Source organism: Macaca fascicularis, chromosome 4, assembly GCF_037993035.2.
Source record: "Macaca fascicularis isolate 582-1 chromosome 4, T2T-MFA8v1.1".
Lineage (NCBI taxonomy): Eukaryota > Metazoa > Chordata > Mammalia > Primates > Cercopithecidae > Macaca > Macaca fascicularis.
Window position 1 is genome coordinate 69912149 of NC_088378.1, and position 27519 is coordinate 69939667.

The window sequence follows — 27519 nt, forward strand, 5'->3', positions numbered from 1 at the left end:
CGTCTCAGAGGGGGTACCTGGCCGTGTGAGGTGTCAGTCTGCCCCTACTGGGAGGTGCCTCCTAGTTAGGCTACTCGGGGGTCAGGGACCCATTTTAGGAGGCAGTCTGTGTGTTCTCAGATATCAGACTCTGTGCTGGGAGAACCACTACTCTCTTCAAAGCTGTCAGACAGGGACATTTAAGTCTGCAGTGGTTTCTGCTGCCTTTTGTTTGGCTGTGCCCTGTCCCCAGAGGTGGAGTCTACAGAGGCAGGCAGGCCTCCTTGTGCTGCCTCCACCAGGTCGAGCTTTCTGGTGCTTTGTTTACCTGCTGAAGCCTCAGCAATGGCAGGTGCCCCTCCCCAAGCCTCAGTGCCGCCTTGTAATTAGATCTCAGACTGCTGTGCCAGCAATGAGCGAGGCTCTGTGAGCAAGACTCCATGGACGTGGGACCCTCTGAGCCAGGCACAGGATATAATCTTCTGGTGTGCCATTTGCTAAGACCGTTGGAGAAGCACAGTATTAGAGTGGGAGTGACCTGATTTTCCAGGTGCCATCTGTCGCCGCTTCCCTTGGCTAGGAAAGGGAATTCCCTGACCCCTTGTGCTTCCCAGGTGAGGCGATGCCTCGCCCTGCTTCGGCTCATGCTCGGTTGGCTGCACTCACTGTCCTGCCCCCACTGTCTGACAAGCCCCAGTGAGATGAACCCAGTACCTCAGTTGGAAATGTAGAAATCACCCGTCTTCTGCATCGCTCACGCTGGGAGCCATAGACTGTAGCTGTTCCTATTTGGTCATCTTGGAACCACCCCAGAAATACCTCTTACCACTTAGTATGATTGGAGTGTTTCCCCTATTCGATTGTTTTTTTTTTTTTCTGTTCTAATAATGGTAATATTCTTTATAGATGACAAGCTAGTTACCACCTAAAAAAGTATTGTTTTCTTTTACAAATGAAAAGATAAAACATGACAGCTAAGCAAGTGCCTCTGTGGAATACAAATCTACCAGCCGCATGCATAGCAGCCTGGAATGTCCAGGTTAAACCGAGTAGAACATGCACTTAGGCACCCCCAGGTGCCTGTGGCAATGGAACACTCCCAGAATTTCCCTGTACCTGGATCTCCACTTCCCAAAGAAAACTTCCTGGCATTGAGCCTCTTAAATACTTACAATTTTTGTACTGCTGTAATATGAGGAATAAAAAGACTCATGGTAAATATTTAAACAGTAACTGGACAGTACAGATTTTAATGTGTTGCTCTTCGTTTCCATATTTAGAAAATGCAACTTTGCCCTATGTATAATGCCAATAGATCTTTTATCTACTGATTATGTACCTCATACATGTTGTACTGTTATTAAAATAGAATTCTTTCATTGTGTAAAAGGTGCCTTTGAAACACAATATGACGTCACAACAGCATTGTCACAACAGCATTGACTTGTGTGGCTTAAAATCTGTTTTGCAGTGGTTTAGATTCAAGTGTATGTATGCAGCAGAGCTTTGACATGCAATGAGAGCGTGACAGATGTTCTCACATTTTGATCAGGCTCTTGGCAGTGTTGCCAACAATGACCTACCACTGTAAAAAGCAGACTCTGGAGAGAGATTTGTGGATGAATGGAAAGCATTCTAATGGTGCGTAATAGAAGCCACATTTTTTATTCTATTACACTTTATTTTCATTTTCAGTTACTTTAGGATAATGTTACTTTTGATTCCACTTGACCCTGGGGTTTATATTTACCCCATAGGTGACTTGAAAAGAGTATGTCCCAGGCTGTCTGTCATTTCTTCATTCATTCTGTGAGGCATATTATCATTTGGATGTGAATACTGCAGCACAGATTACTCTGCATGGTTAGTCAACACTGTGACCAAGAATCTCTTTTAATGGTGCTGCCTACCTGGTGGTGTAGCTGATAAAATAGACCAGCCAGGAGAAGGAGAAGGGCCAAATAAACATGGCTAAATGAGCCACAGAGTGCTCCTCTTTGTGTGATCTGTTAACACATTCCTTCAAGACCCTGAGCATCTCAACTGGGAAGGTGAGTGATCTGGTGTCATATTTTACAGACAGACACAAACAGAGCTGCTGTCTATATAACCTTTATCCATTCCTGATTATAGCTGTGGGTAGAAAATTGATCTGTACCAGAAATACAATTTTGAAAATCTGATCCTAGAAACACTGTCAGTTTATCTTCCAATCTGGAACACAGTTATAAGAATTAAGTTTTAAATAGGTTTATCAAATCTGCAATTGATTCATCTTTTTCCTGCTTTTTATTGTAAATGACACAACCATGTAATATTGATCAGAACTTGTGTGCCATTGTCTTTTAAAAATAAGTCGAAATACTGAACATAGAAATTATATTTGTAAAACAGATTTGGTGGTAAGTGAATTTACCTGAAAAATCTGTCTACATTTACAATCAGCAATATGTTTCATTTTAAACAAAGTGAAGTCACAGGGAAATGGGAGTTAAATGTAGCCTATCAATAAATATTCATAGTATGATATGCAACGCCAGGTACTGTTTGAATACAAAGAAATTCCAGACATAAGCACTGCCCCTGGGAAATTTACAGTCTGACTGGAAAGTTGAAACATACAGATCTGAAAAGATCGAAGAACCCAAGGATGTTATCACAGTGGTGGGGGAAAGGCACAGGCTTCGGTCGGTGCTGTGGTGGTCACAGGCCATCCTGGCTGGGATAAAGGAGGAAGCCTTCACAGGAGGAGTGGAAGTTAGGCAGGGCTTTGAGGGAATGGGTGTTTTTATAATGTCCAGTTCCCCACTGAGATTCCTGAACAGTTTTACCACTGTCCTTTGTTCAAAGATTGCTTCTGCCTTTTTGTTACAGTAAATTCAAGAAAATAATAATCCTACCCTCAGTACCCTGTGCAATGGTTGCCTGGGGCACTTCTCTGTGGATGAAATAGTGTACTGTGGTTGAACGTGGTGTCACAAAGGAATGTAATGTAGCAGAAATACACTTTGATTCCTCACTGTTTCATCTTTGTTAAGCCAGCTAGAGATTGGCTTTTCTTTCCAAATGAAAGACAAAATTTATAGACCTGAAAAGAACACTTAACTGAGTCTATACCCTGAGTCAACTCCATTAACAAGTGTCTACATTTTATAAAAATCAGTATAAATTAAGAAAATCCAAGTACTCATATTTTAAGAAGGGGAGCAAACTTAATACCAAGGAAAAATAATCAAGATTTTATAAGTAGTTAACACTGATTTTATTATCTTTACTGTTGTTCTCTTATACTTAATAGGAATTTGGCTTTTCTGGGGATTACCTGCTATAGTACATATGAAACATCAATAACATGCCTAAGGCGGTTTGCTTTGCAGCCGAGCCAAAATGCTAAAGTAAGAAGATTCTTTGGCTTTACCAACATGCCTTGGGGTGGAGGGAGTGGGATTTTTTTTTTTCCCTTTAATTCAGATTTTTCTAATCTTAGTTATAGCTGATTGGTGCTTACTAGCATATAGGGTTTGCCATTCAAAGAACATATTCTCAGAACATTAATTAGTGTTTTAATACTCATTAACTTCTGCGCCGAGTTCATGACACATACAGCTTTTGAGTGTTGCCTCATCCACATCCTTGGTGAGCTGACTGTTGAACGGGTGGCAGTGTCTTCCCACAGCAGCGTGTTCGTGTGATGGGGTACAGGTCAGAAATTTTCAGAACGGTTTAGTGAAGGGCGAATGGGGCAGCATTTTCAAAAAGCAGCTTTTCAAGAGGTCACTGCTTTCATATGATTAGGAAACTGCTTGAATTGGTATCAGCTGTTCTTGACGATCTAGTACCTGAGCGTTTGTGTTATTTTTGATATTATGCTTCACGGTGACATATGTTACATTAGAATTTCACGCATCGTGCAGGCATTCTAGATTGAGAGCATAATATTCATATTCAGAGTGTACGTACTCGTGTCCCTTTCTCCTCCTCTGGATACCAGCTGTGTGATTCTGGAAGATAAGTCTGTTTTCTTGCTGTCTTATAATAGAGAAGTAAGTTATATGGCCAAAGTCTGTAGTTGCTGCAGTCTCTACTCCACTCTACATAAATTCTCTCCTGTGTCTAAAAGAGGACATTACTTTGCAGCAACCTGAGACTACGTAATCTATGATATGGTGAATGGGTGTGTGTCAGCTGGCTTATAAAGATGTTTGTTAGGAGGTGACGTGCATTCTATCTGCTTATGTCTTATTGGTGAAAACGTACACTCGGTTGCAGAGGCTTGAGATGTAGTTTTATTCCCAGAAAAAAAAAATGTGGCCAGCTAAAAATTAGGGCCTTTTTATCAAGGAAACAAGAGGAATAGATAGGTATTGGGGGACAACTAGCAGTCTGCCACACAATGCAAAAAAGACCCTCAGCAAGAGCTTTTCGGTGTAGACCCTGAGATCAGGGCACCCAAATGCCATCTGGTGGCCAGGTACCTAAATCTCAGGATCAGGGTTGGAAAAATGAAAGCTCCTAAAAAATAGAATTTTCAGATATTAGAATTGTTGACAGCAGAAATCACACACTACAAAGACAGAAGCACCTGTTCAGGAGGCACTCCTCCCATGAAGAAAGAAATTTAATACTGTTTCTAGAACATGAAGCGTGATGCAAGCGTATGGGAATATTTGGGCATTAGGATGGACTCTGAGGGATTGCCTGGCATGGTGAGGAAACTGCGTGAGCTAGTGTCCAGATGACTTTCCAGGTGTTTGATTCTCTGCTAAGTCAGCGTCTTGCCTGGGATGACCCAACTCCCAACTGCCCTCCTACACGGTCCCTGAGCAGGATGTGGACACAGTCCATCCTTTGCACCTGCTGTTTGGAATGGAAGCATGGCACGAACCCACCTATAGAAAGGTAATCAGGTCCCTAATTTCATAGCTGCCTCCTTTGCTTTTTCCTAGGGGGTATGTTTTTCCACTAATGTGATTCTGGCCTCAAGACAAGTTGTATGCCTTCCAACTGCATGTACGTTAGAGTTAATCTCATAGAGCCCTCTTATTTTACAGACAAGGAAACTAAAATTCAATCAGTGTAAGTGTATTAACAGAGGTTAAACTGTTAACAACTGACAGAGCCAAGACTGGAACTTAGAACTCTAGATCTATGTTAATCCTGCACATTTTGTTATCAAGATAAGTTATTCTCTCTGTAGCTCAGGGTTTTTGTTTTCACCTCTTAAACAAACATACTAGCCAGGTACAGTGCCTTATACCTGAAATCCCAGAACTTTGAGAGGCTGGTGCAGGAAGATCACTTGAGACCAAAAGTCCAAGACTAGCCTGGGTAACATACCAAGACTCCATTTCTACAAAAAAAAAAAAAATTTTTTTTTTAATTAGCCAGGCACGGTGGTATACAACTGTAGTACTAGCCACCTGGGAGGCTGAGGCAGGACGATCATTTCAGCCCAGGAGTTCAAGGTTACAGTGAGCTATGATTGTGCCACTGCACTCCGGTGAGACCCTATCTCTAAAAAAAAAATAAAATAAAATTAATTAATTAATTAATTATTAGACTAAATGGCCTCTAAATCCCTAAGCTTTCTTACCTCTAAGAAGTATAGTTTCTACACCATGTAAGTATCTTGTGATTACTTTGTAGATCCTTATAGACCCTGTTAGATAACAATACTCAGTGTAAAAGGGGAGATAATGAGGGACCACAAATTTGTATTTTTATGACTTGTAAATATGATTTATTTAATGACTTGTTTTATAAATAATTTTAAATATTTTATAGTGAATGTTAATGTTCACTTCTAGTCTCCTTGTTACATGTTAATGGAGATTGTACTGCTTTTTCATTAGTTTATTTATGTCATACAGGCATACCTCATTGTATTTTGCTTTATTGTATTGTACTTTGCAGATTCCTCATTTTTTAAAAACTGAAGGTTTGAAGCAACCTTGTGTTGAGCAAGTCTGTTACCACCACTTTCCCAACAGCATGCGCTCAGTTCATGTCTGTACGTTTTGATAATTCTCACAATGTTTCAAGCTTTTTCATTGTTACATCTGTTATGATCTATAATCAGTGAGCTTTGATGTGACTCTTGTCACTGTTTTGGGGCATCACGAATGCGCTCATAGAAGGTGGTGAATTTAATTGAAAAATGCTGTGTGTGTTTTGACTGCTCCGCCCGTTGGCTATACCCTCATCTCTCTCCCTCTCCTCAGACCTCCCTGTTCCCTGAGACATAATCATGTTAAAATTAGGCCAAATAATAACCCTACAGTGGCCTCCAAATGTTTAAATGTAAGAGAAACATGAACAACTCTCACTTTAAATCAAAAGCTAGAAATTGTTATGCTTAATGAGGAAGGTATGTCAAAAGCCAAGATAGGCCAAAAGCTATAGGTGCCCCTTGCACCAAACAGCCAACTTGTGAATGCAAAGGAAAAGTTCTTGAAAGAAATAAAAAGTGCTATGCCAGTGAACACATGAATGGTAAGAAAGCAAAACAGCCTTATTGCTGATATGGAGAAAGTTTGAGTGGTCTGGATAGAAGAGGAAACCAGCTGCAACCTTCCCTTAAGCCAAGGCCTAATCCATAGCAAAGCCCTAACTCTCTTCAGTTCTGTGAAGACTGAAAGACATGAGAAAGCTGCAGAAGAACGTTAGGGAACTAGCAGAGGTTGGTTCATGAAGTTTGAGGAAGGAAGCCATCTGCATAACATAAAAGTTCAAGGTGAAGCAGCAAGTGCTGATGTAGAAGCTGCAGCACGTTATCCTGAAGATCTAGCTAAAATAATTGCTGAAGGTGGCTGCCCTAAAACATTTTCAATAGGCAGAACAGCTTTCTGTTGGAAGAAGATGCCATCTAGGACTTTCATAACTAAAGAGAAGTCTGCCTGGCTTCAAAGTTTCAAAGGACGGGTTGTTTCTATTAGGGGCTAATGCAGCTGGTGATTTTAAGTTGAAGCTAGCGCACATTTACCATTGTTAAAATCCTAGGGCCCTTAAGAATTGTGCTAAATTAGCTGGGCACAGTGACTCATGCCTATCATCCCAGTGCTTTAGGAGACCAAGGCAGTAGGAACTCTCGGGCCAGGAGCTCAAGATGAGCCTGTGGGATCCCATACAAAATTTCTCTACAAAAAAATTAAAAATTAGCCAGGCATGGTGGCATGTGCCTGTAATCCTAGCTTCTCAAGAGGCTGAGACAGGAAGATCACTTGAGCTCAGGGGTTCAAGGCTGCAGTGAGCCATGATGGCACCACTGCACTCCAGCCTGGGTAACAGAGCAAGACTTTGTCTCTTAAACAGAAATGAAAAAAAAAAGAAGAAGAATTGTGCTAAATTCACTCTTCCTGTGCTCTAGAAATGGCCTGGATGGCAGCACATCTGTTTACAGTGGTTTACTGAATCTGTTAAGCCCACTGTTGAGACCTACTGCTTAGAACAATTCCTTTCCAAATATTACTGCTCATTGACAACGCCAAGAGCTCTGATGGAGCTGTACAAAGAGATTAATGTTGTGTTTATGCCTGCTAACACAATATCCGTTCTGCAGCCCATGGATGAAGCAGTAATTTTGACTACATTTGTAAGGCTCTAGTTGCCTTACAAATGGATGGATCTGGGCAGAGTAAATTGAAACCCTTCTGGAAAGGATTCACTATTCTAGATGCCATGAGGAACATTTGTGATTTGTGGGAGGAGGTCAAAATACCAACATTAACATGAGTTTGGAACAAGTTGATTTCAACCTTCAGGGATGACTTTGAGGGATTCAGGACCTCAATGGAGGAAGTCACTGCAGATGTGGAAATAGCAAGAGATCTAGAATTAGAAGTAGAGTATGAAGATGTGACTGAACTGCAATCTAATGATCAAACTTGAATGGATGAGGAGTTGCCTTCTTGTGAATGAGCAAAGAAATTGGTTTCTTGAGATGGCATCTATTCCTGCTGGAGATGCTGTGAACATTGTTGAAATGACAACAAAGAATTTAGAATATTCCATAAACTTTGTTGATAAATCAGTGGCAGAGCTTGAGAAGCTTGACTCCAGTTTTGAAAGAAATTCTACTGTGGGCAAATGCTGTCAAACAGCATTGCATGTTGCAGAAGTCTTTCATGAAAGGAAGAGTCAACCAGTGTGGCGAACATCATTGTTGTTTTAAGAAATTTGCCACAGCAACCGCATCCTTCAGCAACCACCATCCCAGTCATCAGCAGTCATCAACATTGAGGCAAGACCCGCCTCCGCCAGAAAAAAGATTACAACTCACTGAAGACCCAGATGATCATTAGCATTTTATGTCAATAAAGTATTTTTAAATTAAGGTGGGTACTTTTTTTAAAAGACATAATGCTATTGCTTTGTACACTAGTGTAAACAGCTTTTATATGTACTGGGAAACCAGAAGTGGGTGTGACTTTCTTCTTTTGTGGTACTTGCTCTATTATAGTGGCATGGACCTGAACTACAGTATCTATGAGGTGTGCCTGTATAGACACACACTTAGATTTTTATTTAAGTCCTAATGTTGGTCACCATGTGGCAGCTTGAACCCCCACTTGAAATATATTCAGAAATAAAATAAAACTTTATTTACTCTTTTGCTTTTGTCATCTTATCTCTGGTTGACTTCTCTCAGGATCGTATTCAGGGATTGGCATTCATGCCAACACTGGCACCAGCCACCTTCTAACTCAAATTCAGAAGAATATTCACAGATCTGTTTTGGAAATGGTAGCCCAAGACCTCTGCCCCTTGTGCAGTGAATCTGGATGGCCACTTCTGTACTCAAAGCCGGTGATTTTTCTACCTGCAGGGTTACATCTGTTCCAGTGTCTGTCACCCTATTTCTGCCATCCTAATAGGTGATGGTAGACAATAGGATTAGCAGGCCATCTAGAAACACAAGTGTGATCATTGTTTAGATTTGCTCTGCCTAGAGAAGGCTTGGCAGGAAAGAGTTGGGGGTAATCTTTTCCTGCTTTTCTTAAACCCCAGGGGCAACATTTTAGGTTGCCAGCAACTCAGCTGTTTTTGGCTTTCTGCCATACTCTTTTAGAACAAAAGGAGAGGAGAGACAATAGAAGCTTCGTGTGAGCTGTCCACCTGCTACACAGATTTCTTCCCTCTCCTCCCCTCCACTTGTTTTGCCTGGAGTTACACTGATGGTCAATGGGTGACATGTGAGTAAAAATAGACCCAGTGCTAGGGATATTCCATTATCTCCCTGAAGGAAAAACCATTACTGGCATTACTGTCATTGGTCTGTGAAGGAGAGAGGAAAAAATTTCCATCTCCACAAGTGTAGTCTTTTGATTTGGATTAAGTGTACCTTGACCTGGGTTTAGGGGGGTAGACTGGATTATTCTCTGTTCACCGTCTGTGCTGACTCCATGTAAGACAGAGAAATGTTGTTATAGTTAGAAAAATGGTAGTAAAATATTGTGAAGTGGAAGGCATTGTGAGGGTACCTCGTAGAAACACATGCAGGTTCCTTGTCATTGTCTGTGTTGGGTATATGCTGCTTCACACAACTTTCGATGCTCTTCATTCAGCCCTGCCCCAGTGCCGCCCCATAGCCCCAGACCATCATACTCAGACTCACCTCTGCCTCGTCTCTCCATGACCCATCCTGGTTCTGCTCATTTTTCTTTACTATTTTCTGAAATTCCACACATCTTTTAATATTCATCCAAACGCCAGCTGTCCTGTAGAAGCTTGTCTTCTTGCTCCTGCCCCTGGGAGCTCAGTGTAAGGCAGAAGACAGGGAAAGAGGACAGTCAGCTGTTAGTTGAAAATACAGCATGGATGTGTGCCCATGTTCTCGGTACATAAACTCATTGCTTCAGAGTTGAGTTGCCCTGAGAAGCAGTGCTGGCTTCTCTGATCAGGCTGTCACAATTAAACAGTTGAGTACTCTGAGGTAGTTAGTTCTGGGTCTTCAATTGATATAAAACACTGTGGCTTTGTTAAAACACTAGAGAAAGCTTCATCATTTATGTTGGTTCATGTCTCAAAAGAAAAATTTAAATCATCTTCTCAGGCTGAATTGACAAATGCAGCCTATTTTAATTCTGTCTTTAAGAGCATCTAACAGTTAGTTCTGAATCCTGTAATAGATGACTCCTTGTTTCCTCCTAGCCTCTATGTGTGTACATTTGTATACATATGCCTGTATGGAAGTAGCCGTAAACATTGATAAATGCATACAAGCATGTCTTTAAACAGCATTCTTTTTCATCTCAGTTCAGGTAGAGGGTGATTGTGAAATTGGATTTCAAATAGAAAGTCATTTAGCCTGCAAGTAAAAAATCATTATATGTGTGCTACCTACATCTGGAGCCTCAAGTTTTCTGTTCTGCCTAGGATATATCTAATTCAACTCCAGAATTTAATATGTATATAGCTAATTTAAGTATTTGGAAGAGACTTAGAAAGAGTATAATCTGAGCTGTGGATGGCATGTTGTTTAAGAATCTGCAGATTTGATTGTGTTTGGAAATGCTGACTTTGACACCATTGCTTAGAATCCTTAGAGATAAGAGCAACGAAGGAGTGTTCTGGGATTCCTAAAGCTCACCTGTTTGGATTTACAATTCATTTATGTCTATGTATGGCTGCCTTTCCTTGCCTTCATCAGAAATTCTCTTATCAGCATTGATGGGTGGAGGTGGGATGGGGAAGAACCCCTTTCATTCATCCTCAGTTTGTTTTTATTAAGAATTTGCCATGTGCCAAGCATTGTGCTAAACACTGGGAATGTAGCAGCGACCTGAAGACAGGTTGTCTTTGCCCTTATGAGAAGAAATACTGGCAAAAACAAGTGAACAGAAAATAAATGTCAGCATTGCAAGTTGGGAGAAGAGCTGTGCATGAAATAAACAAAGACTGCAGCCGAGAATGACAAAGGGCCCTCTGCAGTTGGAGTGGTCACGGGAAGCTCCCCTGAGTTTTCACTTAAATGGAAACCTAAAGGCTCAGAGGGAACTAACCAAGTGAAAACGGGGGACAGGCAGCCCAGAATGTTAAAGCAAAGACCCTGAGAACAAAGCACTTGGTCTCAGAGAGGACCTAAGAGAAGCCCAGTGAGTAAGCGGGGAGTGGATGAAGAGCAGGGGGAAGGCAGAGAGCCTCATGGCCATGTTAGGGATGTCAGATTCATTCCAAGTGTGATAGGAGTCACTGCAGCATTTTATACTGGAGAGCAGCATGGTTCTGATGTAAGAAAATCATTTTCTGTTTTGTGGAGAACAGATTAGAGGGGCTGATAAGGAAGCAGAGAGAGCAGATGGACATTGGTAGCAGTAGACCAGATAAGAGATAAGGTGGCCCAGGCTGGAGTGGGGACTGTGGACAAGGTGGGCTGGTGAGTTTGGAATATACCTGGAAGGTAGGATTGCAAAGACACGCTAAGGGATTGCATGTTGGAGGGCTGAGAGAAAAGGATGTGTGAGGAATGACTGAGATTTTTGGATCTGAGAAACTGGTACCATTTATCAGTGAGTTGGCAGTGGGTTGTGTAGGATGAGATTAGTAGGATAAATATTTTCAACATGTTAAGTTTTTGGTACATGTTAAATATCATCCAAGTGGCAGTGTCAAATAGGGAGTTAGATATTTGAGTCTCATGCTCAAAGGAGAGATCTGAGTTAGAGGATTAAGTGGAAATCTTCAGCATAAATATGTTACTTAAATCCAGGGGCTAGGGTAAAGTCACGTGCAGAGCACATAAAGAGTGGAGAAGGCTCAGGACTGAGCCCGGGGCAGCCCCACATCTATTGGGGTCAGTTGAAGGAGGAAGAGCCAGCAAAGGAGCTTGAGAAGGAGCAGCCAGGGAGGTGAGAGCTGAACCAACAGAGACCTCACCTGGCAGAGCAGGAAGTCCAGGAAAAGGGATTAAAAGGAGGGAGTGGCAGGCCACACCCAGTGCTGATGGTTGGGCAAATGAGGAAGGAAGAGGACTTACTGGATTTGGCAAGGTGGTTTATTGATAAGATATTGATAAGAGCACTTTCAGTGAGTAGTGGGGCAGATGAGGGCTGACCAGGGTGTGTCAGGAAGGACGAGAGAGGAGTAAGTAGATGCTCCGATTACTGGTTTCTTTAGGTGTGATTGAAGATGGGGAGAATTAGCTATACTTTTACATATTTTTTATTGCATTTTTGCAGTAAAATAAGGACTTGTATTAATCTTGTGTTAATGGTATGATATGAAAAGCTTAAACTAAAAATAAATTTTTTAAGAAAAATACAATCCCTGGTACATTAATCAAGCATCTCTGACTTTTAACAGCTGTGATTTACATCTTCTTCCCAGTCTTCCTACTCTCTCTCTTCCGATTACTTTTCAAATTTGACGTTTTCTTCCTGTAGAATAAGTTGTACAGCTATGCTAAGAAAACCTATAGAAAAAATCAGTCTTAATTACATAAAACTTTACCAAAAAGGCGTTCCATAGCTTTTGTGTCCTTAAGTTCAGGACTAGCGAGAAGGTAGGAGAGGGGCAGAAAATGGGCCCCATACAATGAAAACTTGCATGGGGCATATGAGTTCAATGGCATATTGAGAGAAAGTAGATTGCCTTGGTGTATTGATGGGATGGTTCCGGAGGGAGGGATTCACTCGGAAACAAGTTCCTTGAGAAAGGGAAGGGAGCCACAGCCCTAAGAGGTAGGATTCGCCTTCAGAGGAGAAGGGGCATTTTCTCCATTCTGCCAGGAGGGAATGAGTGTGCAAGGGGACAGCGAGGATGGGGGAGGGGCGCCCACCATTGCTGAGGCTTGACTAGGTAAACAAAGTGGCCCTGAAGCTCAAACTGGGTGGAGCCCACCGCAGCTCAAGGAGGCCTGCCTGCCTCTGTAGACTCCACCTCTGGGGACAGGGCATAGCCAAACAAAAGGCAGCAGAAACCTCTGCAGATTTAAATGTCCCTGTCTGATAGCTTTGAAGAAAGTAGTGGCTCTCCTAGCATGGAGTTTGAGATCTGAGAATGGACAGACTGCCTCCTCAAGGGGGTCCCTGACCCTCGAGTAGCCTAACAGGGAGACACCCCCTAGTTGGGGCAGACTGACACCTCACACAGCTGGGTACCCATCTGAGACGAAGCTTCCAGAGGAACGATCAGACAGCAACATTTGCTGTTCAGCAATATTCACTCTTCTGCAGCCTCCACTGCTGATACTCAGGCAAACAGGGTCTGGAGTGGACCTCCAGCAAACTCCAACAGACCTGCAGCCGAGGCTCCTGACTCTTAGAAGGAAAACCCACAAACAGGAAGGACATCCACACCAAAACCCCATCTGTATGTCACCATCATCAAAGACCAAAGGTAGATAAAACCACAAAGATGGGGAAAAAACAGAGAAGAAAAGCTGAAAATTCTAAAAATCAGAGTGCCTCTTCCCCTCCAAAGGAATGCAGCTCCTCGCCAGCAACGGAACAAAGCTGGATGGAGAATGACTTTGACGAGTTGAGAGAAGAAGGCTTCAGATGATCAAATTTCTCCGAGCTAAAGGAGGAAGTTTGAACCCACCGCAAAGAAGCTAAAAACCTTGAAAAAAGATTAGAAGAATGGCTAACTAGAATAACCAGTGTAGAGAAGTCCTTAAATGATGTGATAGAGCTGAAAACCATGGCATGAGAACTACATGACAAATGCATAAGCTTCAGTAGCCAATTTGATCAACTGGAAGAAAGGGTATCATGATTGAAGATCAAATGAATGAAATGAAGTGAGAAGAGAAGTTTAGAGAAAAAAAGAGTAAAAAGAAATGAACAAAGCCTCCACAAATATGGGACTATGTGAAAAGACAAAATCTACGTCTGATTGGCGTACCTGAAAGTGATGGGGAAAATGGAACCAAGTTGGAAAACACTCTGCAGGATATTATCCAGGAGAACTTCCCCAACCTAGCAAGGCAGGCCAACATTCAAATTCAGGAAATACAGAGAATGCCACAAAGACACTCCTTAAGAAGAGCAACTCCAACACACGTAATTGTCAGATTCACCAAAATTGAAATGAAGGAAAAAATTTTGGGGGCAGCCAGAGAGAAAGGTCGGGTTACCCACAAAGGGAAGCCCATCAGACTAACAGCGGATCTCTCAGCAGAAACTCCACAAGCCAGAAGAGAGTGGGGGCCAATATTCAACATTCTTAAAAGAATTTTCAACCCAAAATGTCATATCCAGCCAAACTAAGTTTCATAAGTGAAGGAGAAATAAAATCCTTCACAGACAGGCAAATGCTGAGAGATTTTGTCACCACCAGGCCTGCCTTAGAAGAGCTACTGAAGGAAGCACTAAACATAGAAAGGAACAACCAGTACCAGCCACTGCAAAAACATGCCAAAATGTAAAGACCATCGATGCTAGGAAGAAACTATATAAACTAACGAGCAAAATAACTAGCTAACATCATAATGACAGGATCAAATTCACACATAACAATATTAACCTTAAATGTAAATGGGCTAAATGCTCCAATTAAAATTAGACACAGACTGGCAAATTGGATAAAGAGTCAAGACCCATCTTTGTGCTGTATTCAGGAGACCCATTTCACGTGTAGAGACACACATACGCTCAAAATAAAGGGATGGCGGAAGATCTACCAAGCAAATGGAAAGAAGAAAAAGACAGGGATTGCAATCCTAGTCTCTGATAAAACAGACTTTAAACCAACAAAGATCAAAAGAGACAAGAAAGGCCATCACATAATGGTAAAGGGATCAATTCAACAAGAAGAGCTAACTATCCTAAATATATATGCACCCAATACAGGAGCACCCAGATTCATAAAGGAAGTCCCTAGAGACTTACAAAGAGACTTAGACTCCCACACAATAATAATGGGAGACTTTAACACCCCACTGTCAACAGTAGACCGGTCAACAAGCATATCCAGGAAATGAACTCAGCTCTGCACCAAGCGGACCTAATAGATATCTAACGAACTCTCCACCCCAAATCAACAAATTATACATTCTTCTCAGCACCACATCCCACTTATTCCAAGTTTGACCACATAGTTGGAAGTAAAGCGCTCCTCAGCAAATGTAAAAGAACAAAAATTATAACAAACTGTCTCTCAGACCACAGTGCAATCAAACTAGAACTCAGGACTAAGAAACTCACTCAAAACCACTCAACTACATGGAAACGGAACAACCTGCTCCTGAATGACTCCTGGGTACATAACAAAATGAAGGCAGAAATAAAGATGTTCTTTGAAACCAGTGAGAACAAAGACACAACATACCAGAATCTCTGGGACTAAAGCAGTGTGTAGAGGGAAATTTAGAGCACTAAATGCCCACAAGAGAAAGCAGGAAAGATCTAAAACTGACACCCTAACATCACAATTAAAAGAACTAGAGAAGCAAGAGCAAACACATTCAAAAGCTAGCACAAGGCAAGAAATAACTAAGATCACAGCAGAACTGAAGAAGATAGAGACACAAAAAATCAATGAATTCAGGAGTTGGTTTTTTGAAAAGATCAACAAAATTGATAGGCCACTAGCAAGGCTAATAAAGAAGAAAAGAGAGAAGAATCAAATAGATGCAATAAAAAATGATAAAAGGGCATATCACCACCGACCCCACAGAAATACAAACTACCATCAGAGAATACTATAAATACCTCTACGCAAATAAACCAGAAAATCTAGAAAAAATGGATAAATTCCTGGACACATACACCCTCCCAAGACTAAACCAGGAAGAAGTTGAATCCCTGAATAGACGAATAACAGGCTCTGAAATTGAGGCAATAATGAATAGCCTACCAACCAAAAAAAGTCCAGGACCAGACAGATTCACAGCCGAATTCTACCAAGGGTACAAGGAGGAGCTGGTACTATTCCTTCTGAAACTATTCCAATCAATAGAAAAAAAAGAGAATCCTCCCTAACTCATTTTATGAGGCCAGCATCATCCTGATACCAAAGCCTGGCAGAGACACAACAAAAAAAGATAATTTTAAACCAATATCCCTGATGAACATCGATGCAAAAATCATCAATAAAATACTAACAAACCTAATCCAGCAGCACATCAAAAAGCTTATCCACCATGATCAAGTGGGCTTCCTCCCTGAGATGCAAGGCTGGTTCAACATAAGCAAATCAATAAACGTAGTCCAGCATATAAACAGAACCAAAGACAAAAACTACATGATTATCTCAATAGATGCAGAGAAGTCCTTTGACAAAATTCAACAGCCCTTCATGCTAAAAACTCTGAATAAATTCGGTATTGACAGGACGTTTCTCAAAATAATAAGAACTATTTGTGACAAACTCACAGCCAGTATCTTACTGAATGGGCAAAAATTGGAAGCATTCCCTTTGAAAACTGGCACAAGACAGGGATGCCCTCTCTCTCCACTCCTATTCAACATAGTGTTGGAAGTTCTGGCCAGGGCAATCAGGCAGGAGAAGGAAATAAAGGGTATTCAGTGAGGAAAAGAGGAAGTCAAATTGTCCCTGTTTGCAGATGATATGATTGTATATTTTGAAAACCCCATTGTCTCAGCCCAAAATCTCCTTAAGCTGATAAGCAAATTCAGCAAAGCCTCAGGATACAAAATCGGTGTGCAAAAATCACAGGCATTCCTATACACCAATAACAGACAAATAGAGCCAAATCATGAGGGAACTCCCATTCACAATTGCTTCAAAGAGAATAAAATACCTAGGAATCCAACTTACACGGGATGTGAAGGATCTCTTCAAGGAGAACTACAAACCACTGCTCAATGAAATAAAACAGGACACAAACAAATGGAAGAACATTCCATGCTCATGGATAGGAAGAATCAGTATCGTCAAAATGGCCATACTGCCCAAGGTAATTTATAGATTCAATGCCATCCCCATCAAGCTACCAATGACTTTCTTCACAGAATTGGAAAAAACTACTTTAAAGTTCATATGGAACTAAAAAAGAGCTCACATTGCTAAGACAGTCCTAAGTCAAAAGAACAAAGCTGGAGGCATGATGTTACCTGACTTCAAACTATACTACAAGGCTACAGTAACTGAAACAGCATGGTACTGGTACCAAAACAGAGATATAGACCAATGGAACAGAACAGAGCCCTCAGAAATAATACCACACATCTACAATCATCTGATCTTTGACAAACCTAACAAAAACAAGAAATGGGGAATGGATTTCGTATTTAATAAATGGTGCCGGGAAAACTGGCTAGCCATATGTAGAAAGCTGAAACTGGATCCCTTCCTTACACCTTATACAAAAATTAATTCAAGATGGATTAAAGACTTAAATGTTAGAGCTAAAACCGTTAAAACCCTAGAAGAAAACCTAGGCAATACCATTGAGGACATAGGCATGGGCAAGAACTTCATGTCTAAAACACCAAAAGCAATTGACAAAAGCTAAAATTGACAAATGGGATCTAATTAAACTAAAGAGCTTCTGCACAGCAAAAGAAAGTACCATCAGAGTGAACAGGCAGCCTACAGAATGGGAGAAAATTTTTGCCATCTCCTCATCTGACAAAAGGGCTAATATCCAGAATCTACAATGAACTCAAACAAATTTACAAGAAAAAAACAACCCCATCAAAAAGTGGGCAAAGGATATGAACAGACACTTCTCAAAAGAAGACATTTATGAAGCCAACAGACACATGAAAAAATGCTCATCACTCGCCATCAGAGAAATGCAAATCAAAACCACAATGAGATACCATCTCATACCATTTAGAATGGCAATCATTAAAAAATCAGGAAACAACAGGTGCTGGAGAGGATGTGGAGAAATAGGAACACTTTTACACTGTTGGTGGGAGTGTAAACTAGTTCAGCCATTGTGGAAGACAGTGTGGCAATTCCTCAAGGATCTAGAAATACCATTTGATCCAGCCATCCCATTACTAGGTATATACCCAAAGGATTATAAATCATGCTGCTATAAAGACACATGCACATGTATGTTTACTGCAGCACTATTCACAATAGCAAAGACTTGGAACCAACCCAAATGTCCATCAACAATAGGCTGGATTAACAAAATGTGGCACATATATACTATGGAATACTATGCAGCCATTAAAAAAGGATGAGTTCATGTCCTTTGTAGGGACATAGATGAAGCTGGAAACTATCATTCTTAGCAAACTATCGCAAGGACAAAAAACCAAACACTGCATGTTCTCACTCATAGGTGGGAATTGAACAATAAGAACATTTGGACACAGGAAGGGGAACATCACACACCAGGCCTCTCGTGGGGTAGGGAGGGGGGGAGGGATAGCATTAGGAGAAATACCTAATGTAAATGATGAGTTAATGGGTGCAGCACACCAACATGGCACATGTATACATATGTAGCAAACCTGCACATTGTGCACATGTACCCTAGATCTTAAAGTATAATAAAAAACAAAAATAAATGTAAAAGAGTGCCTGGGGGCGTCAGTGCAGGTTATCCAAGCACCAGCTCCTTGGTCTCCTTCTGTGAGACCTCTTAGGCCCTGAATTCTCCATCTGCTTACTATTTTTTCTTGAGTTTCAACTAAAAATAAAAATAAAAATGTTGTTTTCCAGCCTGGCCAACATGGTGAAACCCCGTCTCTACTAAAAATACAAAAATTAGCCAAGTGTGGTGGCACGTGCCTGTAGTCTCAGCTACTTGGGAGGCTGAGACAGGAGAATTGCTTTAACCCGGGTGGCAGAGATTGCAGTGAGTCGAGATCGCGTAAACACATTACCCCCACAATATTGAGAGTTTGTACTGGTGTCAGTTTGGGGAATGATTTGTATCATTCTTGATGCATTAGTGGGCTGACATCCTGGCTGGGGTCGGTGTTAGCAGGCAGGGCAGTCAGTTCTGAGATCAAAACTAAAACAGTAGGGACTCTGCCATTTTTTCATAGGATAAAGTGGCTTCTTAATAAATAGCCTAGCCCTCACGATCATATTTGTCTGCCAGTTTGACCAGCCTTGAGCAGTGCCCATGAGACCCCACCAGCCTGGCCCCTGCCCTCTCCCTCACTCATCTCTTGCCACTCTCCCTCACCCCCCTGCTGCAGCCGCTCTGGCCTCCTTTCTTTGCTTGGCATACATGCATGTGCTCACCCACTCTACCCCTCCCCTCTGCCTGGACTGCCTCTACTCCTGGCCCTCCATCCTTTGTACTACACAGAGTCACTTACTCTGCATGGATCAGAGACTCCTCTCTCCATCCTGTGTACTGTAGCAGCCCTTCCCCACTCACTCACCCGTACCTCCATTGCACTCATCACCAGCTGACATTAGATTTTCATTCATGTGTTTGTCTGTCTCCCCTTTAGAATGTGGTTTTCCCCACTGCTGTGTCCCCAGAGTCCAGAACACAGAGTAGATATGTATAAATACTTGACGAATGAAAGCAGTTGTGATAGACGGAGTCTGAAATGATATAGTTGTTGCCAGAAACCTATAAAAGTGAAACATTTCTTTTTAAAAAAATATTTCTATGTTGGACCATCTCCCTCTCCTCTGGTAGGGTAATTTGTCCGCTAGAAATGGACAAATATTGTCAGAAAATGAATGTTTTACTACCAGTTTTACCTCTGTGAAATTTTTTGTGCTATCTAGTCTTTAAGAGTTATTTTAGGCCACAGTTTATAACCAAAACAGAAAATAATACTATGCCTCCCTTACAGGGCTTCAAAGTAAATTTTTCTGTTTTCCTAGCATGCTTGTATTTTACTGGAGCCCTCCAGCTCTAGGTTGTTGCATGTGTACAGAGGTTTGGAAATCTTTTAGACAAGTTGACGAGTAAAAAAGCAATTCTACTGGCATGTAAATTCAGTTGACCCATTCCGTATTGTGTTTTATGAGAATCTAGGATCATTGCTTTGTATTTTTTTTTTTTTCCAAACTCTGGACAGTCAGATCTTCATCCTTTTAGTGACTTGGCTTTTTTAACATCATCTTTTTAAAAATAGCTTCTTTCATGCATTCAATTTCCTTTTCCTTCTTCACTTCTCAGTATTTGTATTGGGTTATGTGTATGTTTTCTTCATTGTGTTTCTTGTAATGTCTTGAATGCTGCATTAGTCTAAGTGAGGCCCTAGAAGTCACCGTGCCCCATAAAAACGAAAGGATGCTAAAGACAGTGATGGTTGTATTGACTAATCCTAATTTAAATAAAATGGAATTTTCAAGTGAGAAATCACAGTAAGCATCTAAGAATGACTGAGTGTGGCTGGGTGCACTGGCTCACACCTGTAATCCCAGCACTTTGGGAGGCTGAGGCGGGCAGATCACCTGAGGTCAGGAGTTCAAGGCCAGCCTGGTCAACATGGAGAAACCCTGTCTCTACTAAGAATACAAAAATTAGCCGGGTGTAGTGGTGGGTGCCTGTAATCCCAGCTACTCAGAAGGCTGAGGCAGGAGAATCGCTTGAACCCGGGAGGTGGAAGTTGTGGTAAGCCAAGATCACGGCACTGCACCCCAGCCTGGGCAACAGAGCAAGACTCTGTCTCAAAAAAAAAAAAAAAAAGAAAAAGAAAAAAGAATGACTGAGTGAAAAGATTTCTTAAGCAAATAAAAGTAATTATTTCACAGATATTTATTAAGCACTGTGGTGTGCTTAGTAAATACCTGTGAAATGATTATTTTTGGTAATATAAGGCAGGATAACATTTACTAGGGAAAATGGAGATGTAATCAAGTATTTCCAGCAATTCAGTGGAGGGAAAACCATATTAATAGGCTGCTCACAGGTTCTATGGGAACCTGGAGAAGGAGCAGTATCTAAGGCTGCTCTTGGAAACAAGGCCTCCTGGAAAGGAGCTTTGGGCAGACAGAAAGAGCACAAGAAGCAAATAATGAAGAAAACACAAATCATACATAAAAATTCATACAAATACTGAGAAGCAAAGAAGGGAAAAGAAGTTGAATGCAAGAAATAAGCTACTTTTAAAAACATGATATTAGAAAAGCCAAAAGCCACTAAAAGGATGAAGCTGTAAGCATCCAGAGTCTGAAGAAAATAAATCCAAAGTAATGATCCCAGAGTCTCATAAAACACAATAAGGACTAGGTCGGTGGAATTTACATGTTAGTAGAATTGCTTTTTTATTGGTCAGCTTGTCTAAAAGCTTTCCAAACATTTGTAAGCTTGCAGCAACCTAGAATTAGAAGGCACCAATCCAGTGGAAATGAATCGCTTGTACAAAAGCAAAGGTGTCCTCACAGTGCTGCAGATAAACAAGTAGACTGGTTGGAGCCCCACAGCACGTGAGCCTGGAAAGGGAGACAGATCCAGACCCTTAAGGGCCTATGTAGGATTCACATCAGGCCATCTATGTACCAGGTGCTTAGAGAATTAGTCACGTTCCAGGGAAAGTTGTGAAGGGGGTGGTGAGGGCGGGTTGGTGGTGGTGGTGGAGGAGCCCATGGGCACAGCCGAAAACTCCCAACAGTGTGTATGATGGGAGAAGAGGACCACAGTCTCCAGGAATGCTCACATTTCAGGGACACAGGAGGAGGAGGAGCCACAAAAGCTGGCATCACAGAAGCCAGAGGAGAAGAGTTTCAAGGAGGATGGTGTGGTATTGCAGAGAAGTCACAGGGCATATAGACTGGGCAGTGTTGGGATTGGCCGTGAGCATTTGACTATGAGAGGAGCCAGTGAATGTCAGGTAGTAGTGAATTGGCCATGTGAGGGGTCAGGGAGCCTAACTGCTTCTCATGAATGAGGGGTTTCCTTACAGCCTAGGACATGTGTGCTAATTACCGGGTAGCAGAAATATTACTTGAAATGCACTAAATGAAAGCTATTGCACTCCACGTACTGACTTTGTTGCCAGCCTTTCTGTATGCACCCCAATACTTCATAATCATCAATATTCCCCATCCACCATCCTGAATGCTGTCTATCATTAAAGTATACCATGTTCTTTTCTAAATCTTTCATGAACATGATTCAGTTTGTCATCTTCAGCTTTCGTTTTCTTGATTACTGGTGATAATAAAAAGGTATATATAGGGCTGGGCAAGGTGGCTCACGCCTGTAATCCCAGCACATTGGGAGGCCAAGGCGGGATAATCACTTGAGCCCAGGAGTTTGAGGCTAGCCTGGGACACACAGGTGAGACCCCATCTCTACAAACAATTTTAAAATTAGCGAGGCATGGTGGCACATACCTGTAGTCTCAGCTACTCAGGAGACGGAGGCACAAGGATCCCTTGAGTCCAGGAGTTTGAGGCTGCAAGTGAGCTATGATTGTACCACTGTACTCCAGCCTGGGTGACAGAGTGATAGCCTGTCTCAAAAAAAAAAAAGAAAGAAAAGGATATATCTATAAGATTAAAAGTGTATTTCTGTATTTAGAAACGAATATGCAAAAATCTGTCTATGATGATAGCACTGGGGCTAGAGTGGTGGGAGGCATGTCTGGGCCATCAAAAAAGATACATATGATTTGACTGGTAAGATTTCTGCTACTGTTACTCCACTGCACAAATATAAAACATTTCACACAGCCAAGTTCAGAATATAAATCAAAAAGAATTTGTTCTTGTACCTTCACAGCAGGATTCCTGAACTTTGTGATTTGCCTTTATCCCCCCCCCTCCCCGCCCATTTTTCCCCACCACCCTAGTGAGTTCCTTCCCAGGAGCTATTTGTGATGCCGCCTCTACACCTCTAGTTCAGTCTCTTCTAATTGACCACCTCTTTGCAAAACAAAAAATGGTATTGAACAGTTATGCCAACTTCCTGATTCTAGGACTTCTGTTGATGCTGTCCTCAATTCGGGGCCACACTCAGCTTCATACAGTCCCATTTAATCCCCTACACTGCCATGACCTGCTTGCTTGCACAAACACTGCTCTGCTTTTTCCCCACTAACATCTGCCTCTCTTTAATAGTTCACCCTTTTAAGGGGTGAATAGTTACCAGCCACAAATTTTTAAGGCTGCACAATTCTCTTCTGTTCTATTAATGAACATTCTGACCAGAGTTTGTCTTTCCAGCATTTTGGTTATTAATTTTATTTTTCTACCTAATGCAATAAAACAAATAAGTGGTCTGCTGTAGTTTTGAGTTAATGAGGATTTGAAATGGATTTCACGTATCCTTGTTGGGTTTTTATTATGCAGGTGCAATCTCATGCAGTAAATTACCATAACTAACCAGTTTAAGAACCCATAAAGCTCCTCTGCCCTGGCATTGCTAAATTAATAGATTAACAGCTACACATAAGGAAAATGTCAGATGTTAAGTATTTTTCATTAGTAATAAGTTGGAAATTTGTGACCTCAAAAAGCTTATGTAATCTCTTAAGTGCCTCAACTAAAGTTCATTTTATCTTATTTTTCAAGTTATAAGCATTTTCAGGCAAGACTGTAGGCTGCTCTGTTTGTATAAATTTTTTTTTAATGAAACACCATTCAAACTACCTTTTCTGATACTTAATTGAAATATAGGGTCTAGTTTGGGCATTAATTTATGTATTAATCTAGCATGTTTTCTAAGCACCTACTGTCTTCTGGGTACCATGCTGGTTACGGAGGCAAATAGATGCACAGGCCTAGAATGGGGACACATGGGAGCACAATTCAGTGCCATGGAGAGTTCAGGAGGGGCCCCCAGAGGAGCAGGGAGGGGATTGGCTGATTTCCTTTTTACAGTGGCTAAGAGCATAGAGCATGGAGCCAGAAAGCTTGGGTTCAAATTCTGACTCCATCATTTACAAGATGTATGACTTGGGTTCCTTACTTAACAATTTATGTGCGTTAGAATGACCCCAGCTGAAAAGTGGGAGTATTCATAGTACATCCCACGGGGGGTTGGTTCCAGAACACTCTGTGGATACCAAAATCTGAGGATGTTCAAGTTCATTATATAAAATGGCACGGCATTTGCATACAGCCTATGGTCATCTTCCCACACACTTTAAATTATCTCTAGACTATGTATAATAGCTAATACAATGTAAACTCTATGTAAATAGTTGTTATACTATCCTGTTTTTTAAATTTTTAATTGTATTATTTTTTGTTGGGTTTAAAAAAGTTTTTTCAATCCACAGTTGGTTGAATCTGCAGGTGTGAATCCTGTGGATATAGAGAGCCAACTGTATAGACCTCATATTTGGATTAAAATGAGAAAGAATTTTTTCAAGTCCTTAGACTAGGGCTTGCTTGATACATGGTAAGAACTAAATAAGTGTTTTAAACAAGTCAAGTAAAATAAATAATGTGAATTTTGACCAAAGTATGAACTAAAGAAAACTCTGTTGTGAAAAATATAGAAACTAACTGGCAGGTATTTTAACATTTGTTTTTAAATGTATGGAAACTTTAGTTGATAATTAGCTTGCAAGGTTCTGTCACTAAGTTCTGTCTCCAGAACCTTGGCTAACTTTTGTTTCTTTTGGTTTTGGTTGTTTTAACGTTTTCAGGTAAGGAATAACTTTCTAACAGAGAGGCTCCAAAATGCAATGAATGGCCATTTGTGCTGTTTTAAGTTTCTTTCTTGCTACTAGAAATATTTAAGCAAAGGATGAACCTGCCTGAGATGTAGCTTTGCGGGTGTCTGCATTGGGTAGGGGAGGAGGAGTTCAAACAAGTGAACTTCTAAGAGCCAATAGATTTTTTTTTTTCAGTCGTGATTTGGTCTAGAAAGGCATGTGACATTGGGATTGGGGCTCTGGAGGTGTGAAACAGCAATATCGCTAGAGAGGCTGGTTGAAGTTGGGAAGAACTGAGAGAAGTTGAAGGCAGAGAGTGGAGAGCTTTAATTGCTGGTCTAAAACGTGGACTTTGGCTGGGTTTGGTGGTTCACACCAGCACTTTGGGAGGCCCAGGCAGGAGGATTGCTTGAGGCTAGCAGATTGAGACCATCCTGGGCAACATAATGAGACCCATGTCTCTATAAAAAATAAATAATTAGCTGCGTGTGGGGTGCATGCCTGAAGTCCTAGCTACTCAGGAGGCTGAGCCAGGAGGATGAGGATTGCTTTATATACATACATACATACACACACACACGGACTTCATTTTGTAGAGAATGGAGAGGCATTTTTGAATAGGAGAGTGACTTAGATTAAAAAGGAGGTTTTAGATGGATTAATCTGGTAACAGGTGCTCAGATTGGAAGCAGGAGTCCTGGAAGCCAAGGCCCTTGTGCAGGCAGGCAGGGATAAGATGGTGTGGGAGAGGCAGCTACAATGACTTTGAGCTCCAGACCTGAGGCAAGCTGGTATAGGTATTTGAGGATGAAAGAGAGTATTTAGCCCTCGGAGCAGGCTGCAGGGGCGGCCTGTGCAGCAGTGGCCCAGATCAAGTCTCGGGACCTTCGCGGTAAGAAGGAGGAGCTGCTCAAACAGCTAGACGACCTGAAGGTGGAGCAGTCCCAGCCGCGCGTCGCCACCAGCCCTCCAAGCTCTCTAAGATCGTGTCATCCGCAGTTCCATTGCCCGTGTTCTTACCGTAATTAACCAGACTCAACACAAAGAAAACTTCAGGAAAATCTACAAGGGCAAGAAGTACAAGCCCCTGGACCTGCGGCCTGAGAAGACACGTGCCATGCGCCACTGGCCCAGCAAGCACGAGGAGAACCAGAGACCAAGAAGCAGCCACGGAAGGAGTGGCTGTACCCGCTGCGTAAGTACACAGTCAAGGCGTGAACGTCACATCGTCAAAAAAAGAGAACTGGCTGAGGAAAACAAAAGAAAAGTGTGTATTTAATATGCAATTGTGTATTCATTCAACAAATATTTATTGAAGGCAAACAATGCAGAACTCATAACCCCCTGATGATGGATTCATCGTGGTTCTTATGCAGGAGCAAAACACACAGCATATGCCTTTCATGTGCAGCCTAAATCCCATTGCAGTGAGCCATGTTACCGGGCAGTTTCTGGCTGTACCAAAACAGAAGCTGCTTTCTCTGGGCCTCCGCGTGTAGCAGGGTTCCTTCACTTTAAATGAAAATGTCTGATTATGTGTCTTCATTGACTACAAAGAGATCAGACCAGTGGAACTGAAGATGGCTTTGATGTTCTACGATCAAGTCAGATTTATTCATCATAGCCCTGTGTGTCTTTCTACCTCAAAACACCGGGTTACCACTGAAATCCAAATGTATCAAAGTGCCATAGCACGAGATCCAGCTGTGCCTCCATCACTGCCCTTCTTTCCTTGTGTTCAGAACTTCTACTTTCTATTTCGCTTTTGGCTTCACAGTTTGAGACTGGGAAAAGGCGTATTATTCCAAAAAAACAGATGGTTGAGCCTTAGAAAGCTGCTGAATTTCTGCAGAGATGATCGGTATAGCACTTAGCACATTATTGGTGCTCAAGAAAGTTAAAACAGATTTTAAATAGACAGACTTTGCTGTTATTGAGGTATCCTAAGGGAGCTTTTAAATCCCCAGTGTTACCAAAATGACCAGCCATCCTTGGAAAAACTAAAGCAGTCTGGAATAGGCTTTCCTTCTATATTTTCCACCCAAAGATGACTCTTTAACTCCTCTCCACTCCCCAAAAGTTAAATGCCTGGAGCATAGACAAGATGACAACCTTCTAATGCCAGGCTAGCATTTTTCACCTTAGTACAGCACAGAAACATGTAGTGCCTCCCTCTAAGTCCTGGGAAGTTCTTCATATGCTCATTTTACAGGGTAACTGAAGCACAGAGGTTGCCTGCCTACTGCCCAGTTCTTTTGGTAATGGAATGTCTTTTTCCTCTGCATGCTGCCTGTGGACTCAGAGCAGTTCTGCTCCTTGTCAGATTTATTTGGCACATGTAGCACAGACCACACAAGTGGCCTCTGTCAACTCTGATAGAAAGGGGGAGCTCAACACCCTTTTATGAACATTCTACTTTAAACCTGTCAGGCTCTAAAATTAGGCAGGAGTTGCTATCACCAGACATTCTTCTGTGTGAAGGGGCTGCCCTTTGCAGCCTACCTTTCATCTTTCATAGATGAGCACATCCCATGACTGGCGATAGTGGGAGTCCTGGCATTTGCCTCAGATAGCACAGTATCTGAACTGGATCAAATGTGTTACTGAAGATTGTTTTCAGGAACCTAACTGATTGCACATTCGCGTCTTAACACAATTGATTTTATTACTCAATGTGTGCATCCCAAGGAGAATAATTTCAAGAGAGATAGGTGATCTTTGCACAACTAAGGTCATTCATTTGAAGGAACAGTAATGTGCCATTGATTTGTCATACTTCTCTTTTTTCTTTAAAGGAAGATATTCTTTTTTTTTTGAAACCAGATTTGCATGTTAAGGCAGCTAGATGTGTATTTAGTGATTGCCATCTTGTGCTAAAACATGCTTCCAGAGTTAAACTGCTTTATCACTGGTGATGCCTCTGGAAAGTTGTGCTTAACAACAGACATGGGATTTCTGAAACTTTATACTTATGTACTTTATATAAATGTACATCATTTCTTCTTTTTTTTTTTAATAAAAAACATTCAGCTCAAGGATCTGTAAGTTCTTATCTGTTAAACAATTATTCTTAGAATATGGTTTTAAATGTGCA

At 41.5% G+C, this 27519-nt stretch overlaps 1 protein-coding gene, 1 long non-coding RNA gene and 1 pseudogene across 3 annotated transcripts in view; all 3 read left to right on the forward strand.

Moving 5' to 3' along the window:
* The window catches only part of PREP (prolyl endopeptidase), a 133677-nt gene that overhangs the window by 86894 nt on the left and 19264 nt on the right, over positions 1-27519 (forward strand). The gene's annotated exons all lie outside the window — the stretch shown is intronic.
* LOC141410089 (uncharacterized) lies at positions 428-3138 on the forward strand. Its single transcript, XR_012433586.1, has 2 exons — positions 428-1620; positions 1737-3138. It is a non-coding gene; the product is annotated as an uncharacterized lncRNA (long non-coding RNA).
* LOC141410197 (large ribosomal subunit protein uL29 pseudogene) lies at positions 11444-25781 on the forward strand (annotated as a pseudogene).